The sequence below is a fragment of the Sesamum indicum genome, linkage group LG2 (assembly GCF_000512975.1).
Source record: "Sesamum indicum cultivar Zhongzhi No. 13 linkage group LG2, S_indicum_v1.0, whole genome shotgun sequence".
NCBI lineage: Eukaryota > Viridiplantae > Streptophyta > Magnoliopsida > Lamiales > Pedaliaceae > Sesamum > Sesamum indicum.
In genome coordinates, this window is record NC_026146.1 from 6,200,629 (window position 1) to 6,214,078 (window position 13,450).

The following is a 13,450-nucleotide window of genomic DNA, read 5'->3' on the forward strand; positions in this document are numbered from 1 at the left end:
CCTCACTCTCTCTCTCTCTCTCTCTCGCTCTCAAACACACACACACGCACACATACACACACACACTCTCTCTCTCTCTCTCTCTCTTTCTTTGTCTAGAATTTAAAAAATATTTTTTTATTATTTAATTTTATAACATCCGAAAAAGAAAAATATTTTATTATTAAATAATAAATTATTTTAGTTAAATATAAAATAAGATTAGCATTGATAGTATATTTACTAAAAAATATAAATCAAGACATTATAAATTATACTACTAGAAATAATCATTGTATTAACAAAAAAAATATCAATTATATATCTATATTAAAATTCGACTAGCATGAATATACATATATATTATTTTTATTAAAAAATGTAGGTAATAATTCATCATATTTTTTTTGTTATTGTAAAAAGATAATCTATTAAATTTTTATTTAGAATTGAATAAATGTACACTATTTACAGAAGCGTTTTATTTTTTTTAAAAGAAAAATATGTCGAAAAAGAACAACTTATTTGATTCTAATGGTACCATGCCTAATTTAGTTATTTTACCATTTATAAAAGACCTTATTATGCCAAATACCCTAACATCTTATAAGATGTTTTCATATCTTATAAGTTTTAATATCTTATTCTATCCAAACACTTTAGGAGTTTATTTTTATAATACGAAATCATCTTATAAGTTTCAATATCTTATTCTATCCAAAAACTTTAGGAGTTTATTTTTAGAATACGATCCAACATCTTATAAGTTTCTGAAACATCTTATAAGATGTAGGAGCTTATAAGATATTTTAAAAAAGTTTAGCCAAACACCATCTTAATAAAAAATAGTTATAAATGGCAAAATATAAAATTTTATAAAGTTGAGATTGTAAATTAATTAAAAAAAAATTTAAATATCAAAATGAAAATTATAGTTTGAATAGCAAAATATAATTATCCTGTTCGGTAAGTGAGCGCATGAGTTCAATCTCTCTCAACAGGTGTGGCTCCAAGATTTTGAGCACTTGGATAAAATTTATATTAGGATACAACTCGCTTACCATTAAACATATTATTGGACCAATAGTATACGTACATATATATTATTTATTAAAGAGAAACTCTTACAGTAATTATAATGGTCGACAAAATGTCAACCGTCTAAATTAAACATAGCTAACTATATTTCTTTCTTTCACTAATAATTATTCTTTTATAAATTAATTTTATCAATACTTTCTTAATCATATACATTTAGAGTATTTTCAATTAATTATTTATTTTATTTATTTTCATTCAATTAGTTTAGTAATTAAATATAACAAAATTGTAATTATTTATTTATATTAAATATGTTTCAATTGCTGATATACATAATCAATAACGAGTAAAGTTTCAGTCATATCCATATGTTTTAACATGCAAGTCAAGTTATAAGTATTGAAAGTCAAGTTTCAGTGATAGTCATATGTTTTAACATGCAAGCATGCATGATAACTTAGCCATGAAAATGACTTGACGCAATGCGAATGGACCAACAATTTGCCATATAAAATAGAACAGCAAAAAGAAAATTATGTTGTGATAGGGATTTTACTGCTAAATGCAAAAGGAGAATATTTTATTAAAGGCAAGGAAAATCTTTCGCTTGAGGACAAAATTCCGAGGTCGAGGAGTAGGTCGCTGGTCGCATCGGATTATGATCATGACAGTTGGGTTAAGTTGTTTGGATCCGACCTGCATATCAACCCGGATAGGTGGCACCAAATACATGTCAAGTGGTGGAATCCATGAATGTCCTATAAATACCCCTAAGCGCACTAGAGAGAGGTATCTTCACTTCTATTACTTTAATCGCAAACTTAGTTCACACCATTTTCTCTCGACCTCTAACTGACTTAAGCATCAAAGTGTCATTGTCGGGATGAACCCGACTAGCTTCACCTTCTTGTCTTATCCTCGGTTTTATCAAATTCGGGGAGGTGACGTGGTATCAAAGGCCGCTCGCGTACCGTCACCATTGACGTGCACTTCGGCCATTTAACCGTTCTACATAACCGACCAATCAACATTCACCGACAGACGCTGGACATCCGCAGTCTTAGAGTCCTAGGTGTTGGTCTTTTACTGCTTTGGTATTTGCTTTCTATTGTTTAGATTGCTCAGGGGGACGTTACGTCTCCTGAGGTGCATTTTTCAGCTTTTTCAATAACTAATGCTCTTAATAGGATTTATTTTTTTAATCCTATTATAGGGAGAATGAATATAAGAAGCTTGGCATAGTGACGTGTTAGAGTCCCCCTCAAGGCGATACCCTTGCTCTAGCATCGTTGTTTACTGTATACGCATTTTTCACCATTAATAAAAGCTCCTTTCTGAAATCGCGTGTGCAATTTGCTGTTATGTGATTGTTCCTCTCTATTGTGATTCCTTGTTAGTGTGTTGCGTTAGTGTCGAGCGGGAGTGTGTGTTGAGATTTGCGGAAGTAGTCAGCGGACTACTAGCCACACGTTGCGCTTTGCGGAAGGCGCCTCGTGAGAGGTTGTATCAGAGCCTCGTGCCGAGATGGGGCCGAGGCGAGTTGCGGTGACCCAAGTGAATGTTGTTGCTGCGAGAGTGTCGGGGCAAGATGTGGAGAGCACGCGACACGCAGCCTCGCCTAGCGAGAGAGTTGAGAACCAGGAGGGCGGACACTCCCGGTTGACTGAATTGGAGGAAAAGGTCTCTTCTCTGGAATCTGAGAACACGGTGTTGAATTCGAAACTGAACGAATGTCGGCAAGTGATTCAAGAGATGGCTGGTGCCTTTGGAGGCGATGGCTTTGCCGAAATGCGGCTTGACATGAAGCAGATGTCCATTCAGATTGGTTTGCTCCAACGTGCTGTGAGTAGCACCCTTGTTGTTGCTCATGACCCCTGTGCTAGGCTTCGAATTCTTGAACCGAAGGCCTATAGTGGTGCTCATGATGCGAAGGAGGTCGAGAACTTCCTTTTTGATATGAAACAGTACTTTCTTCCGGCCAACGGTGCAGGACGAGGCAAAGAAGGTGTCGACTGCAACCATGTACCTGACTGGTGATGCTAAGCTGTGGTGGCGTACCAAGTATGCGGAGATATAGGCCCATTAAGTGCAGCTTGATACGTGGGCTCTTCTTCGGGTGGCGATCTGAGAGCAGTTTTTCCCGGAGAATTTCGAGTACAATGCTAGGCGGGTATTGCGAAAGCTAGAGCATACAGGTTTCGTGCGGGAATATGTGAAAGCTTTCTCAGCGCTGATGCTGAACATCCGAGATATGTTGGAGAAGGACAAGCTGTTCACTTTCATGGAAGGCTTGAGACCGTGGGCGAGACTTGAGTTGCAATGCCAACGGGTGACTGATTTGAGTACGGCTATGGCAGCGGCTGAAAGCTTGGCAGATTTTACTCTAGAGACTCGGAGGGATAGGCAGATGACGCCTAGTCCAGTGCAGAATAAGTTGGGTGAGGCGAGATTGTTCAAGAGTAATTCCAACAGAGGTGGGGGAGAGAAGCCCCATGCGCAGAGTAGCTCTTACGGCAATTCAGGCAGGAACAAGCTCCAGGAGAATAGGCAGGGGGCACCGTAGAAGAGCAGCGGGTGCTTCCTATGCGATGGTCCGTATAGATTTTGGGAGTGTCCAAAGAAACAATTGCTGAATGCACTGGCGACCTTTACCGACTAGGCGTCGCCCTCGAAGAGTGTAGAGCCACAAGCATTGGTAGGTGGCGAGAATGACTCGGAGGAGGATGAGGACAATTTGGGTTCCGTATCCCAATGGTGTAGTACATTGTCCACGGTGGCGGCAAAGAGAGTTGGGCCACCCCTTGCGAGAAAGACTGCCACTGTTCTTACTGTGAAACAGCAGGAAAAAGAAGAAGAAGTTCAGCACCGGAATCCTAGGAAGGAAGGGTTGATGTTTGTTGATGTGAAAATTCATGGCAAGTCGATCAGTGCCATTATTGATACTGGAGCCTCTCACAACTACCTTGCGAGCGCCGAAGTAGCGAGACTCGGGCTCGTGCTGGAGAAGGGAGTTGGCGTGTGAAGGCGATCAACTCGACCGCACAACCCATTGCTGGTGTGGCCAAGTCTGTGCTGATTAAGGTTGGTGCTTATGAGGGCAAGACCAATATTTCTGTGGTAGTGATGGACGACTTCAAGCTTATCCTCGGGCTTGAATTTCTATAGGATACACGTATAACGATCTTACCTCATGTTGATTCGCTGATGATGATGGGAGCTAAACCTTGTGTCATCCCTACCTTGGCCGGACGCACAGGAGAGAAGAATTTATTGGCCATGTAGTTTGAGAAGGGTCGCAAGCGGAATGAGCCATCCTACTTGTGCACTCTTCATTTTGAGTAGATGGAGGAGATGTTAGGGCCCATCCTTGGCGATATAAGAAGCTGTTGAAAGAGTTTGAGGACGTGATGTCAGACGAGCTGCCTCGGAAGCTACCGTCAAAGAGGTCAGTAGATCACGAGATTGAGTTGGTGCCTGGCACGAGACCTCCACCGTACAGGATATCACAACCTGAGCTTGTGGAGCATAGTAAGCAGTTGAAGGATATACTGGAGAGCGGAATCATCAAACGCGCTAAGTCGTCGTATGGAGCGCCGGTCCTATTCCAGAAGAAGGCCGACGGCTCCCTACTCTTGTGTTGTGACTATCGGGCGCTGAATAAGATCACTGTGAAGAACAAGTACCCGATACCATTGGTGGCAGACTGCTCCGACAGTTTAAGTTGGGCGAACTATTTTACAAAGATAGAATTGAGGGCGAGCTATTGGCAGGTCTATATCAAGGAGGGCGATGAGGCGAAGACGATAGTTGTCACGAGGTACGGAGCTTTCGAGTTTCTTGTCATGCCTTTCGGCCTGACTAACGCTCCCGCAACCTTCAGCACCCTGATGAACTAGGTACTTCACGATTTTCTTGATAAGTTTGTGGTGGTGTACTTAGACGACATCGTGGTGTACAGTAGAATCTTGGTTGAGCACGAGGACCATTTGAGGCAGGTTCTGACGAGACTCCGCGAGCACGAGCTATATGTGAAGGTGTTGAAGTGCTCGTTTGCTCGGGAGAGCATCAGTTTCTTAGGGCACATTGTGGAGAGAGAAATCATTCGGATGGACCCCAAGAAAGTTCAGGCTATTGAGGAGTGGAGACTGCCGAGCGATGCTCATAACTTGCGCTCATTTCTCGGCTTAGCGAACTACTATCGGCGCTTTGTGAAGGGTTACTCCGCAATAGCACGACCTTTGACGGACTTAATGAAGAAGACAGAGACTTGGAATTGGACGCCCCAATGGCAAGTTGCCTTCGATGATTTAAAGAGAGCGATGGTGACAGATCCTATGTTGGCCTTACCAGATATGTCGAAACCATTCTTGATGGAGACAGATGCTTTAGACTTTGCCTTAGAGGAGTTCTAATGCAAGATGGCCATCCAGTTGCCTTTGAGAGCAGAAAGTTGAAGGATGCTGAACGGCGTTATTCAGTGCACGAGAAAGAATTGCTAGCCATAGTTCATTGTGTTCGGCTATGTCGGCATTATTTGTTAAGCTCTCTCTTCGTGGTCAGGACGGACAACACTGCAGTGAGTTATTTCATGTCGCAGTTGAGGCTGACAAGTAGGCAGGCACGTTGGCAGGAGTTACTATCGGAGTTTCATTTTGTGTTGGAGTATCGGGCCGGCTCCAGCTACCATGCAGCAGACGCCTTGAGCCGCAGGGCGGATTTGGCGAATTTGGAGTCGATAGCAGCGCTCTCCTCTAGCGCAGTTGTTATCTCTGTGAAGGATCAGGCGCGGGAGTTACTACCGAGAGATCCCGCAGCACAGGGCCTGATTCGGCTTGTCGAGCAGGGCAAGGCTCAACAATTTTGGGTCGAGGATGGATTATTGATGATCAAGGAAAATTGCGTATATGTTTCGAGAGGCGGGGACCTACGGAAATCACTCATTTGGGAATGCCACGATACTTTTTGGGCGGGACGGACAGGAGTGCAGGTATGCCTTGGTGCAGAGGGCCTACTATTGGCCACAGATGCGGGATGATGTCGAGACGTATATCCGCACTTGCTTAATATGGAAACAGGACAAAGCAAACCATCAGAAGAAGGATGGTTTGCTGCAACCACTTCCCATCCCAAAGCGACCATGGGAGAGCGTCTTTATCTCAAGATTGCCTAAGATCGGGGACTTAGGCTCTATTATCGTCGTGGTGGACCGCTTGTCGAAATATGCTACATTTATCGCAGCTTCCAAACATGTTACGACGGAAGGGACAACTCATCTCTTCTTCAAGCACATTGTCAAATATTGGGGAGTACCAAAGGATATTGTCAATGATCGAGATTCCCGTTTCACTGGCGTCTTCTAGACCGAGCTGTTCAAACTCCTCGGATCCACACTTTCTATGAGCTCGAGCTATCATCCACAATCCGATGGTCAGACAGAACGCTTTAATTCTATGTTGGAGGACTACCTTCGGTACTTTGTGCGAGGCACACAGAAGGATTGGTTAAAGCTCCTGGATGTTGCTCAACTGTGTTTCAATGCTCAAAAGAGCTCTTTCACCAACAAGAGCGCTTTTGAAATCGTTACAGGGCAACAACCGCTCCTTCCTCACACTCTTGATACCCCACAAAGTGTGAGATCCCATCTTGCTCGAAGTTTCTCCCAGGAGTGGAAGAAGAACGTCGATATCACTAGAAGTTGCTTGGAGACAGCTCAGAAGCGGATGAAGAAGTATGCAGATCATAATCGCCGCTTCATCGAGCTCAATGCGGTAGATCTAGTGCTGGTAAAGGTCCCAGATCCGAGATTGTCAAAGTCATCAAGGGGGAGAGATCTTCGGTTGATGCAGAAGTGTGTTGGCCCTTTGCCTGTCGTTAGGCGTATTGGGACGGTGGTGTACAAGGTGGAGTTGCCGTCCTGGTGGAAGATCCACAACGTCTTCCATGTGAGCCAATTGAAAAAGTATTTAGCAGATAAGAAAGACGACACTCGTAATCAACCCAGCCGCCCACAGCTTGAATTGACGAAGACTAAGGAGAAAGTGGCTGAAATAATCCTGAATCACTGAATGACGAGTACCGCGAAGAGAGACCACACAGAGTACTTGCTGAAATGGAGGGGATGCAGCAGTAAGGAGAACATTTGGGAGCGAGTGACGAACCTAAAGACGCTTCTACCCCTTGTCGAAGCGTACCATGCTTCCATAGCGCCGGGGACGTTGCTATCTCAGGTGGGGGAGAATGTCAGGGCCGCCCGCGTACTCGGCACCCTTGACGTGCACTTTTGCCACTCAACCGTTCTACATGACCGACCAATCAACCTTCATCGACAGACGCTGGACATCCGCAGTCTTAGAGTCATAGGTGTTGGTCTTGTACTGCTTTGTTATTTGCTTCTGTTGTTTAGATTGCTCAGGGAGACGTTACGTCTTCTGAGGTGCATTTTTCAGCTTTTTCAATATCTATTGCTCTCAATAGGATTTATTTTTTTAGCCTATTATAGAGGGGAATAAATATAAGAAGCTTGGCATAGTGACGTGTTAGAGTACCCCTCAAGGCGATCCCCTTGCTCTAGCATCATTGTTTACTGTATACGCATTTTTCAGCATTAATAAAAGCTCCTTTCTGAAATCTCGTGTGCAATTTGTTGTTGTTGGATTGTTCCTCCCTATTGTGATTCCTATCGGTGCGCTGCGTTAGTGTTGAGCGGGAGTGTGTGTTGAGATTGGCGGAAGTAATCAGCGGACTACTAGCCACACGTTGCGCTTTGCGGAAGGCGCCTCGTGAGACGTGGGTAAGATCATGGTCGTTGATCGTGATCGCACGTAAACGAGCCAGCACAAATTAGCACCGTCTGCGGGACGTCTGAGGATAAAACAAAATATTAATATGGAGGGACATTCGGGGGAAAATGTTCCAGAAATCGAGGGAGCATCGAGAGTAGAGGAAAGAATGATCCAATTAACACAAACTGAATTGCAGCGGATGATGGAGGAGGCGAGGAGAAATGCTATAATGGCACATGAACGTAAAGCTACCATGCCAGCTAAAAAAGAAACAGCAATGAGAAGAATAATGAAGGAGAGAGAGGTAGAGAGGATATCAGAAGGCATAAGTAGGAGAGGACTAGAACCTTAACGCATAGCCGCCTCGTCAATAGTAGGCTCAAGTAGTGGAGGTGGAAGCCGGAGGCGTGAACCTGCGATCTCGCGGGCTGAAGTTGATAGTGTAGGAAAACAGATACGAATGCTGGGAAAACAAATTAACGAACTAAAGAAGAGGAGAGAGATAGTTTCACATAATAAAAATTCACCATTTTGCAACAAAATATTGAGGGAAGTTGTGAACACCAATTTCAGGATGCCCGATCTTGCGAAATATGATGGGACAAAGGACCCACAAGAACATGTGGTTGCCTTTGATTTAGTGATGAACTTATATGGGCAGTCCAACTCTATCAATGCGAACTTATTTGTCACCACGTTGACGGGAAAAGCTCAGGAGTGGTTTACCAGTCTACCACCCAGTAGCATGGAGTCGCATGAACAACTGGTGCAGAAATTCACCTTTCATTTTGCAAGCAAAAGGAAATAGAAGAGATCTGCTACTTGTTCACTATCCGGCAGAAAGACAATGAGACGTTGAAAAATTTTATGGGAAGGTTCAACAACGAGACCTTGGACATACAGGACTTGAGAATAGACATGATGGTTAGTATCCTAATCCATGGTCTGAAGAAAGGGCCATTTGCCTCTGCCTTTAGCAAGGGATCCGCCAACGGATGTAGAACAACTAATGCGCCTAGCGCAAAAATATATTGACGAAGAAGAGATGAACGCAATGAAAGACAGGGAGTGGCTAGGTGGAGGAGACAGGAATAGAGATCGTGATCGCAGGAGAGTAGAAGGAGACAAAAGGCAGAAATTTAACAAGGGGCGAGACCTGCCATATCAGCTAAAGCACTATAGGTACACTCCACTAAATACCATCAGGACCAAAGCACTAATGATGGTGGAAAAAACAGATATCTTAAAATGGCCTCGTCATACTCGATTCACACCTGCGAAGAAGTTCTCCAGCAAATATTGCAAGTTTCATAGGGAGCGGGGTCATGACACAGAGGATTGTTTCCAGTTAAAACATGAGATAGAACGATTAATCCGGTAGGGATATTTTAAGGATCTAATTTTGCGTGGTCGTGAGGTAGAAAGCGGAGGTCGAAAAAGCAGATCAAGGAGTAGAGAAAGGGGCTAAGGTCGCGAAAAAGATGAGTGAAAGGAATCTAACACGCGAGACAATGCGCCTGTGAAAGATGTAATATATACTATTGCAGGAGGACCTAAAGGTGGTGATTCGGGACGGACCAGGAAAAGTCAGGGAAGAATAGATCAGAGAAGCCAATTAGTTATGAATGTAGATCCCGAGGAAGAGATTGTATCCGGAAACAAAGATGCTGTAGAAAGAGTCGCAAAATGATCCGATAGCGATCAAAATGGACATAGCTAATTTTGCTGTTCATAAGGTGCTAGTGGACAATGGGAGCTCCGCAGACATTATCTTCTGAGACGTGTTAGTTAAGATGGGGTTAGATAATGCCAAGCTAGAGCCCGTGAGGAGACCGCTGGTAGGTTTTGGAGGTACGGAGGTAGAATCAATGGGAACTATCAATTTGTCAGTATCACTAGGGGAAGAACCCAAACGCAAGACATTGATGGTCAAGTTTTTAGTCGTAGATACGCCTTTTGCATACAACGTCATTCTTGGAATACTGGGGCTTAATTCTTTCCAGGCAATTGTTTCAACATATCATCTAAAAATAAAGTTTTCTACTAAAGCTGGGGTAGGTGAGGTCGTCTGCGATCAGAAGAACGCACGAAGGTGTTACAATTTATCCTTGAAAAAAGGTGAATGCAGCGACAAGAAGCGCAAACTAGAAGATGTGAGCAAAGATAGTAAGACAGAGGTCAAAAGGCAAGAAAGAAGTCAACTGATAGAAGTTCATAAGATGGTGGAGTTGGTGTAGGGAGATCTAACCAAAACTACCCGGATAGGATCGCAGATGGATGAACAACACCTTGAGACCATGATGACTGCACTGTTGAAAAATAATGCTGATATATTTGCCTGGAGTCTATCATACTTTCACAGGGGTGGATCTGGAAATGATAGAACATTATTTCAATGTCCACCCCAATGCGCGACCAATGCAACAAAAGAAAAATTTTAGTGCAGAGAAGAATTAGACTGTGAAGGAGGAAGTGGAAAGACTATTGAAAGCCGGATATGTTTCAGAAATTCAATACACAGAGTAGCTGTCAAACGTAGTCGTGGTGCCGAAGCCGTCTGGTAAATGGCGAGTATGCATTGATTTCACTGATCTAAATAAGGCTTGCCCGAAAGATCCCTATTCGTTGCCAAGAATTGATGCTCTAGGAGACTTGACCGCAGGTATGAATTGTTTTCCATGATGGATGCCTACCAAGGTTATCACCAAATTTTTATGGCAGAGGAGGACAGAAGCAAAACGTCGTTTATAACCGAAGGAGAGATATATTGCTATAATGTAATGCCCTTCGGGTTGAAAAATACAGGTACCACATATCAAAAATTTGTGAATACAATGTTCAAGGAACAGATAGGGAAGACGATGGAGGTATATGTGGATGATACGCTAGTAAAGAGCTCGAGGTCGCATGACCACCTAGTGCATCTTGAACAGACTTTCACAATAATGAGGACCTTCAGGATGAAGTTGAATCCAACCAAGTGCACTTTTGGGGTGGCCAGAGGCAAATTCCTGGGATATATGGTCAGTGAAAGAGGTATCAAAGCAAATCCAGAGAAGATGCTTGAAGCTAAAATCGCCTCCAATCAAAGAGGTTCAGAAGCTCACGGGTAAGCTTGCATCCCTTAATCGCTTTATTTCCAGATCGTCAGATCGAAATCTTCCTTTTTTCAAGGTATTAAGGAAAACCAATGAGTTTAAATGGACTGAATAATGCAAGCAGGCTTTCCAAGATCTAAAAAGTTATTTGTGCTCGCCTCCATTGTTGGCAAACCCGAAGAAAAATGAAACACTTTACTTATACTTAGATGTTTCCGAAAATGCAGTGAGTTCAGTGTTGGTTAGAGAAAAGTAGGGGGTGTAGAACCCAGTATATTATGTGAGAAGGTATGCTGGGGTGCAGAACCAAGTGCCCAGACAACTAAGAAAATATGTGCAGAACCAAGTGCCCATTGGGCGGTCGAACTGGGGAAATATGATATAGAGTATTAGGCACAGACAACTAAGAAAATACAAGTATTGACGGATTTTGTAATTGAGATCGCGGGTGAATCCGAGTCAATCCAAGAGACAGGAAAATGGATGTTGCACGTAGACGGATCTTCTAATGCCAGCAATGGAGGAAAAGGGATATTAACTCAAGGACCCGCAGGAGTAGAAATTAAGGTGGCGACAAGGTTATCCATCCCGACCACCAATAATGAAGCTGAATATAAGACTCTAATTTTGGGACTAGAGCTAGCAAGTGAAGCTGGAGCGAAAGACCTAGAAGTATATGCCGATTCGCAGCTGGTAACCTTCCAAATTGAGGGGACCTACAAAACCAAGGAAAAGACAATGATATTATATCAGAAAAAAGGCTAAGTCCTTGATTGCTCGGTTTAACAGATGTCAGGTCCACCAAATTCCCAGATGTGAGAACAATAGAGCAGACTCTCTGTCGAAGTTTGGAGCAACACTCTCAAGGATTCGAGATTGCAAGATCACGGTGATGCTCAAGGATAAATCAGCGATCTCAATTGAGGCTGAAGTAAATGCCATTCGAGAATCATCTACCTGGAAAGATGAGATAGTGGAATATCTGAGAGATGGGATTCTACCAGGCGACCCCGTGCGTGCGAGAAGATTAAAAAGCAAAGCAGCACGCTTCACATAATTGACACGCAATTATACAAACGAACAGTGGAGGGACCATTGTTAAAGTGCTTAGACGCCGACAGGTTGAGTATGTTATGAGGGAAATTCATGAAGGGAGCTGCGGAAATCATTCGGGTGGCAGGTCTCTAGCTCAAAAGGTGGTAAGGCAAGGGTTCTTCTAGCCCCCCATGGTGAAGGACATCAAGGAACTTGTCCGGAAATGTGAAGCATATCAGAAGTTTGTATCGCAAATTCATGTACCTGCAACCCCTTTAGAACCCATTAAGGTCACTTGTCAGTTCGATCAATGGGGAATAGATATTCTGGGACCATTTCCCCCAGCGCGAGCTCAAAAGAAGTTTACTGTTGTCGCGGTAGAATATTTCGCCAAATAGGTAGAGGTAGAGGCCGTAGCAAAAATTTCAGAGGGAATGGTGATCGATTTCATTTGAAAAAACATCATATGCAAATTTGGGATTCCGAGAACTCTAATTTCAGATAATGATACGCAGTTCTAGGGGAAAAAGGTGATGGATTGGTGCAAGGAGTTGAAAATACAACAAAATTTTACAGCAGTCGGTCACCTGCAAGCAAATGGACAAATGGAAGTCACAAATAGAATGATCCTTCAGCACCTAAAAGCTAGATTGAGCTCGAGAGGATCATGGGTAGACGAGTTACCTGGAGTGCTATGGGTCTAGCGGACGACCCCGCGATCCTCAACAGGTGAGACCTCGTTTGCCTAGTTTATGGTTCTGAAGCTATCATTCCTGCAGAGATAGGCAAAGAGTCCCATCAAATAGTTGTTTACGACCCGACGACCAATCTTAAAGAGCGAGCTTTCCACCTGGTGATGGTGGAAGAAAGAAGAGATGTCGCCTATGCGAAGATGCTCCATCACAAGGGCTTGATGCTGAAAAGTTACAATCAAAAGCTCAAGCCCAGACAATTGCAAGTCCATGATCTAGTTTTAAAGAAAGTAGAGGTCTCCAAGCATGTTGGCAAACTAGATCCAGGATGGGAGGGACCTTACAAAGTGACAGAGATCAAGAAAAAGGGTACCTACCAACTTCAAGACATGTATGGAAGAGATCTCGCTCGACCATGGAACATCAAGAACCTCAAGAAATTCTATGCTTGATCCTGAAAAAGGCCATGGCATGTAAATTGTATTAAGGATAGATTTCTTCCTTATTCACGGAACCTGCGAAAGGTCAAAGATATTTTGAGTCTGAAAAAGGCTAAATATATTGATGTATCTGGAAAAGATCATATATATGCTATAACGACTTTCTTGATACGTGTCCAATTGTTTACAATTTGATTTGTAAGGTATTCCTTAATCTGTAAAAGATGGCAAAGTGCCAGAGATCGCTCAACTCAACGAGACATTAAGATTTGTGAAAGATCGCAGGATCTGTGAAAGATCATTCGATCTGAAAAGATCGCAGGATTTGTGAAAGATCATTCGGTCTGAAAAGATTGTAAGGCCTATGGAGGATCATAGATCTG